At 40.4% G+C, this 8,001-nt stretch overlaps 1 non-coding gene across 1 annotated transcript; it reads left to right on the forward strand.

Moving 5' to 3' along the window:
• Positions 1 to 4,990: 4,990 nt before the first annotated feature.
• Trnan-guu lies at positions 4,991 to 5,064 on the forward strand. The gene has a single exon. It is a non-coding gene; the product is annotated as a tRNA-Asn (tRNA).
• Positions 5,065 to 8,001: the final 2,937 nt, after the last annotated feature.

The raw sequence follows: 8,001 nt of genomic DNA on the forward strand, positions 1-8,001 counted from the left end.
TCGTAGAGGGAGACCAAGAGATGAATACACTAAGCAGATTCAGAAGGATGTAGGTTGCAGTAGGTACTGGGAGATGGAAAAGCTTGCACAGGATAGGGTAGCATGGAGAGCTGCATCAAACCAGTCTCAGGACTGAAGACCACAACAACAACAACAACAATGGGATGACCACGAGAGTGCTTCTGCTGTCATACGAAATCACATCCCAGACCATAACTCCAGTTGTAGGTCGAGTGTGCCTAGTACGCAGACTGGTTGTACTTCCTCAAGAGGCATCTTTCTAACCAACACACGTCCATTATTGGCACCGGCACAATACCAGCTTTCATCGGAAAACACAACACACCTCCAACCTGCCCTCCAATGAGCTCTCGCTTGACATCACTGCAGTCACAAATGGTGGTGGTTTGGGATCAGTGGAATACACGACAGTTCGTTGTTTCACAGTGGTGCCAACAGCTGTTCAACTTGCTGCTGCAGATGCAGTACGATGCGCCAGTGCCATAAGCCGAACACGATGGTCTTCCCTATCACGTGGCCATCCGTAGCCCTGTCCTCTTTCGACCTTAGTATTTTCTCGTGTTCACCACTGCCAGCAATCAAGTGCAGTGGCTACATTCCTGTCAACAGTGGCGGCTTTAAAAAATGTGCGCCCCAAGCACACCATAATTATATGCGCCCCCTCCTCCCAAAAAAGAAACATGTTTTAAATAATAACTATTACCCGATCACTTCACAGTTGCCGGCCGCGGTGGTCTAGCGGTTCTAGGCGCGCAGTCCGGAACCGCGCAACTGCTACGGTCGCAGGTTCGAATTCTGCCTCGGGCATGGATGTGTGTGATGTCCTTAGGTTAGTTAGGTTTAAGCAGTTCTAAGTTCTAGGGGACTGATGACCTCAGATGTTAAGTCCCATAGTGCTCAGAGCCATTTGAACCATTTGAACTTCACAGTTGTCGTTTTGGGTGGGAGCGCTATGAGCAGTTTCTGTACTCTGCTACTCGTTGCTCTGAAGGACGCGTCAGCGGTCTAGTCGCACTCAATCAAAATGTAATATGGTCCCTTAACTGTACTTCGTGTACGGCAGCGGATAAAACAAACTTAAAACTGCGTTGTGTTAACACATTCTTCTGCCGAAAGACAACAGAAACGAACACAAGGAAAATAATTCTTCTTTTATGGCCTAAAAATTCAGCGGAGCATGTAGGAGACAACGGATTTTTGTTATTCATTCAATCTGAATATGTTCTTTTACACGAAACCATTGAAAATGAAAATAAAAAAGTTGTGTTACAATCTAGAAATTGAAGCGAACGTGTCATAAATACATTAGAAATTAATACTTACTTTTACAGAGATGCGTTCAAAATTAAAATTAAACTGTTGTTTTACGATCTAATAACTTGATTGTGTAGCAGATAAAAAAAAATACGTTCGGTATTAATACGTGAATCTATAGGAAAGCGTAAGAAATGAAAATTAAATAGAGGTTTCGGTGCACGAACTAATAACTAAAAACACACGAACAAACACAGAACTGGATTTGCTATTACATAATTTTACAGACGAGTGTGGAAAAATCAAATTTGTTTTATAATCTAAAGTTAACGTGTAAAGCACTAGGGTCTGTGTAGCTAGATGCTGCATAATAAATGTACACACTACCTTTAATCCATGTAAGGGCTGAACAAAAAAAAATGGTTCAAATGGCTGTGAGCACTATGGGACTTAACATCTATGGTCATCAGTCCCCAAGAACTTAGAACTACTTCAACCTAACTAACCTAAGGACAGCACACAACACCCAGCCATCACGAGGCAAAGAAAATCCCTGATCCCGCCGGGAATCGAACCCGTGAACCCGTGCGTGGGAAACGAGAACGCTACCGCACGACCACGAGAGGCGGGCAAGGGTTGAACAGTTTTGTACTGCACCTACTGCTCTCACAATAGATCTTTCTAACGATATTAGCAAAGCTTTTACGTATTTATCGACAGAACTGAACTACGTTATTTATTAACACTTTTTCATCTGAGCATACTCTCCGAAAACGTATATTTCCGTGATAACTATACATTTCAGCAGACGCCAAGAATACGCACCAGTTGTAATATACTACAGTATGACTTGACTGTACAGCGCCGAGCGGCCTGGGTCATTCGCGTATTGTTCAGTAATGTTGGACGCCTTCGGTCGCGTTTGCACATAAACAAGGTTTAGTTCCGCGTTCTGCCATCGGCAATTGTAAAATAAACAGGTAATACGTAGTTTGTAAACATAATGAACGTGCTCTAAGTTATAATAAAAATCACATTATAATTTTAAATGTTTAAAACTAATATGAATAAATAAACAAACTCACCAGTCAGCAATGTTTGCATCTGGCTTTGACGGCAGAAAACTTGTTCGTATTTTCGTAGTTCAGACGATTATTAGCTGGAGGTCGGCTTCGATGCGAAGAACGGACAAGGCATTCAATCTCTCCTCAGACAACGTAGAACGTAGGTACGATTTCAGCCTTTTAAGAGCCGAAAACGAGCGTTCTGCTGAACAATTTGTAAGTGCCATGCACAGAAATATTCTAAGAGCGAAGTCAACATTCGGAAACACGGAATGTAACCTCTCTTTTCGTAAAAATTTACTCATTTTTGTTAAACGTGTGGCATTAAATCAAAGCTCAGATACTGAAGACCACAGTGCTTTCACATTAATTACAGTAATGGAGGGTTGACTTACTACTTCCCCGTAATTTCTACAAGAAATGTAAGTAGAGCCGGGATTTCATTACTGAGTCCTACACATGTTACAGTATTTAAGAAACTGCTGATTAGTTTATCACACTTTTCACGTGTCCCGGTTTTTCACGGGGAAAAATGGTTCAAATGGCTCTGAGCACTATGGGACTCAACTGCTGAGGTCATTAGTCCCCTAGAACTTTGAACTAGTTAAACCTAACTAACCTAAGGACATCACAAATATCCATGCCCGAGGCAGGATTCGAACCTGCGACCGTAGCGGTCTTGCGGTTCCAGACTGCAGCGCCTTTAACCGCACGGCCACTTCGGCCGGCTTCACGGGGAAAATATGGTAGGGTTAAGTAGAAGCCGACAACATTATCGGAATAATAAGGTTTCAAACATTGTAGTGCAGATTGCCGTCTTGACAGCTTACTTCAAAATATTTTGAACAGTCATGAAGATGATACCAGACAGAAACCCAATGTTGAATTTCCATTCAGTCACCAAGTGAACTATGTATATTTCCAAGCTTGTATTGCCGAATTTAGTTCTTAAAGCTTATTTAAATTAGCAAGTTGTTTAGCAATATTAAAAATTTTTGTCGTTTGTAAGCGCAGTTATTTAAAGCGTAAAAGTTTAAGGGCAAAAAATTCCGTCCTCGTGCCTAGTTGGCCTATAAGTAAATGCGCCACTGCCTGTCAAGTCTTTCTGCAGTATCATACAAGGAACATACAGCTTCTCGTACCCCTGTTACACGACCTCGTTCTAAGTCAGTATGGTGCTGATAATGGCGTCTTTGTCGCCTTAAAGACATTCTTACTAACATCGTCTTGTCACGTCCAATCTCAAAAGTAAATAACGCTCATGAGAGTTACAGCGTGTATTTAAAGCAAACCTGATTCGCATCCTCATACTGATGTTATTAGCGACCGACGCGAAATTGGAATGTACACCATATTTCAAATGTAGAAACACGTCCATTAACTTTCGTTTATATCACCCAACTCCTTTGTCTTGCGATTTTCTTCTGTCAGTGTACATTTGCAAGGGATCAGAATTTATAAGTGTACGTGAGAGCTCAGGGTATTTCGTGAGTCGCCGCCGTTAACGTCGTGTGATTGTTTCATCATTAACGAAGTGACCGTTGGTATTATTGTGTGTTGGCAGCTAGCGCGGCAGTTTAAACCGTCAAAATGCAATTTTCATGTTAAATTTTCCGTTGTGGCTAGACGGAGCTCTGAATTTGCGTATTAGTCAGGTTAGGGACCATTTATTTGTCTCAAGAACTAATAAACTGTATTTCCATAGAGTGACTATCATCTGTTCAATATATCGTGAAAGATACATCCGTTTGACCTGGGAAGCAGAGCGTAGTTTGCTTTCAGGCACGCTTTATAAGTGAACAATCGCCTTTGTATCTGGATTCAGTCACCTCATTTGTCCGATAGTCTAGAGAACTATTAAATAAAAAAGGGGAGGTTGCGTTTTGATAGAGGCGCGGCAGCAGGCCAGAGTGCTCAGTAATGGGAGGTACAGAAGGGTGTAGTCATTCGAGTTTACTGGAAATATAGGACATTCGGAAAAATGTTGTTCACACAGTCCCGAAGACAGCAAGGGCAGATAAATGCGAGAACTATCGCCCAACGTCCTTAACACTCTAATATCCACGTTGTTGACGAGAATAATACGCAGAAGAATAGAGTAGAAATTTGAGGATCTGTTAGATAACGGCAAAGGTACCAGAGAGGCAGTTCTGACTTACAACGGATAGTAGAAGCAAGACTTAAGAAAAATCAAGAAACGTTTATACGATTTGTCTGCATAGAAAAAGCATTCGACAATGTAAAATGGTGCAAATGTTCGAAATTCTGGAACAATGGCTATAGGGGGAGACGCGTAATATACAACATGTGCAAGTACCAAGAAGGAACAATAAGAATGGAAGACTAAGAAGGAAATACGTCAATGTACGCGTAAGGCTTAAAACGTAATCTCATTTTCATACTTGACTCTACTCTAAACAGCTAGGCTTCCGCTCCACGTGAAACGAAATCCATTGAGGTTCGAGCAAACGCGGAAGAATAAAACGTGTAATGTTTACCTGAGGTTTATTCTTATGATGGACGGAGTATAGATGGGATAGAGAACAATGAGAGAATAACTATGTAACTGTATGTCTTCGGGGGCGGCCAGCAAATTGATGGACGGACGCCGCTGTATGTTGTATGAGAAATATGGAGTACTACTGCCGCGGGCCTCCGTGGCGCAATCGGCTAGCGCGTTCGGCTGTTAACCGAAAGGTTGGTGGTTCGAGCCCACCCGGGGGCGCTCATTTTAATAATTTGTAATTGAAGCACGGAGCATTCACATGATCGCGGCAAATGCCACACTGTAGTGAGAACGCAACGGCAGTCTATCGAAATACAAATGAGGAACCTGTTAAATCTAGATGGTGGACGGTTCCTTACATTATTGCCAATTATTATATATTGTTTAATGTAAGTTCAATCATATAGCTGCAGTCCTGGCCGGCCGAAGTGACCGAGAGGTTCTAGGCGCTACAGTCCGGAACCGCGCGACCGCTACGTCGCAAGTTGGAATCCTGCCTCGGGCATGGATGTGTGTGATGTCCTTAGGTTAGTTAGGTTTAAGTAGTTCTAAGTTCTAGGGGACTGATGACCTCAGTAGTTAAGTCCCATAGTGCTCAGAGCCATTTGAATCATTTGCAGTCGTGCCAATACCTCAAAATTAAGCAACTATACGAGAGCAGTACCTTCCATGGCGAAAAGCATCTATGAAGGCTCACTTTGATCAAATTTCCTTTCGTAACACACCCACCCCTGTATCAGTAGTGGATTGGGGATGAGAAATCCGTAGCAGTATTGCATTACAATATCCCTCAAACAAATTAGCAAGATTCTCAGGAAATGCGCAAGATCCATCACAGAAAAAAAATCGTCCAAATGTTTCCATTCTCAGATTTAAGACCAGCGATTTATATCGATCCAGAAAGCAAAATTTACAAATACACTCCTGGAAATGGAAAAAAGAACACATTGACACCGGTGTGTCAGACCCACCATACTTGCTCCGGACACTGCGAGAGGGCTGTACAAGCAATGATCACACGCACGGCACAGCGGACACACCAGGAACCGCGGTGTGTCCAGAAGGGGACTTTACCCACAGATATTAGAGTTATTTGGTTAGACGTCGTCACCGAAATCTACCCAACGCTTGCTAAGAAACCTAAAATCAAAATGACAGCTTAAACTACATTTGAAGCTCAGAAGAAATGTACGGCCACAGTTCACTTCATAAATACGAAAGCACGTAATGCGTAGGGGACACGATTTCTTATACTCTGTATGACGTGTTTAATGATGAATACCCGCTAGCCTTTATGATCACCTGGTAGGATAAGGGCCGCCTGAAAATGGCAAAAAAAGACCTTTAATACAAATGAAGATGTCAGTGTGTATCATAATTAATGGCGGAAACGCATACAGCTGAAAGTACACGATACTAGAAGCAAAAACGTCTCAATACGCATGGACTCTGAAACGCAACCTGAAGAGCTGTGAGCACTTCTTCGTCTTCCATACTGTAAAATAAATCTCTTGTGCTGAAAGCTCTTTGGTTTCCATATTTTGAGAGGGGACAGTATAGACCGAAACAAGAAAAAAATGTGCAGTAAACACAGGCCCTAAAGTACATACCTTAAGATTGAAGAGCACTTCCTCATCTTCGCTGCATCACATGTCTTCCAATGAACAAGTGTTCATATGCACTTTAGAGCCCATGTTTACTGGGCTTTTTTTCTTGTTTTGGTCCACACAACGACCTCTCAGTTTATGGAAAGCAAAGAACTTGCAGTAGAAGAGATTTGTTTCACAGTACCGAAGAAGGAGAAGTAAGTGCTAATAGCTGATGGTATGCGTTTTAGACCCCACGTTTACTCTGACTGTTTTGCTTTTAGTGTCGTGTACTTTCAACTGTATGCATTTACACTATTAATGATGATAGGCCCTATGTAAAGATTAAATAAAAACTGTCACCCCATGATCTCAAGATCTATCAGAAGGTGGATGGACAGGGGAATAACTGTTTGGTGTAAGTAGGTATCTTTTTTTAAAATTGAAGGAGCGGAAAATGATGTATTTAGGATTCCACATCTAATTTTATTGTGTGTACAGTTTACTTAACAAAACATTGGAATATCACTTTCATGTACAGCAAATCTCAACACAACATTAATAGTATGAACATAAATATAACAAGTTCACTTTCTTGTAATACACGTGGAATTCTTAATTTAGGAAAACGTATGTTCTTTGGGAATTGATGCAATTTCTATGATTTACCTCAAAAATAGTTAATCAATTTTTAACATAGTTCTGAGAAAATGTTCTGCCAGAAGACGTTAAAATCAGTTTATTTTGCTTAGAAAAGATGTTTTTGATCACAGTTTAATCAGTCTTTAGTTAACTAATGCCCCATTAAATGAAAATATTTTATAACCTGTGTTGACAATGAATAAACCTTTCATCAACATTTGTACAATAATGTAGTTCATTGTATTGTAACACACTTAAATATTTAAAAATAAATACCTAATTCGACTTAAAGAACATTTAATCAGTACTTATGAACAACCTAGAAAAAATTGTTGATATTATTTAAAGTACTAATACAAATTTTTCAGGCTCTCACACTCATCAACGATGACAAGCATTGGAGGTGAACCAGTTCGTAGTATGCATTAGCATGTGAGTTCTTTGCACTTTTTATTTTATTTGATTTCAAATAGCTTTTGACAATGGCTTGACACAGTATAGAATTAAGAAACTTGAGAAAAGATGAAATTCAAGTTACATTAAATACAGACGGTCAACATCCTGAAATATTTACAATTTGTGCATGTATTAACTGATAACATCAATACACAGACACTGAACATGATCTCATTCAATGCTAAGCTTTCCTGTAAGCTAACAACAGTAAAAATATTAAGCAGATAACCTGTACAAACTTAAATTACCATAACAATCCTTTTTTTACAAAGTATAATGAATTTAAGAGTATAATTACATTTACATGTTTGATAGCACAAAGACCTCTCTAAAGTACTGGAGAGACTAGAAAATGCCGTCTTTGTCCTAGTCTCAATGAAGGGAAAATCTTGATGCTACACCAAGGTGACCTCTTAGGGGCAGTGGAATAGGGAAGTTGGAAGTTGTTGAGAAATGAAGAGAGCACCATTTA

The sequence above is a fragment of the Schistocerca piceifrons genome, chromosome 1 (assembly GCF_021461385.2).
Source record: "Schistocerca piceifrons isolate TAMUIC-IGC-003096 chromosome 1, iqSchPice1.1, whole genome shotgun sequence".
Lineage (NCBI taxonomy): Eukaryota > Metazoa > Arthropoda > Insecta > Orthoptera > Acrididae > Schistocerca > Schistocerca piceifrons.